Below are 465 nucleotides of genomic sequence, written 5' to 3' on the forward strand. Positions count from 1 at the left end.
CCTTCATTTATTGATGGGGCACAACTCAAAATGAAGAGCAACAGCTGTAACATCCATTAATAATTGGAACATAGAATGCATGAAGTATGTATGACTCAAGGAAACTTGGAAATTGTAAAAAATGAAATGGAACATATAGGCATTGATATCCTAGGCATTAGTGAGCTGAAATGGACTTGTACTAGCCATTTCGAATCTGACAATCATATGATTTACTAGGCTGGGAATGACAAATTGAAGAGGAAAGGTATCACATTCATCATCAAAAAGAATGTATCAAGATCTGCCTTAAACTACAATGCTGTCTGTGATAGGACAATATCCATATGTATATAAGAAAGGCCATATTTTCCAACTACTGGTCCTTCCTTTTTGCTCCCAACATTTGCATTTCAATCACCAGTAATGAGCAATACATCTTGATTGCATGTCTGATGCTGGAGAACGAATGATAGATTTCTGCAA

The sequence above is a fragment of the Chrysochloris asiatica genome, unplaced genomic scaffold (assembly GCF_000296735.1).
Source record: "Chrysochloris asiatica unplaced genomic scaffold, ChrAsi1.0 scaffold00169, whole genome shotgun sequence".
In the NCBI taxonomy this organism is placed as follows: Eukaryota; Metazoa; Chordata; class Mammalia; order Afrosoricida; family Chrysochloridae; genus Chrysochloris; species Chrysochloris asiatica.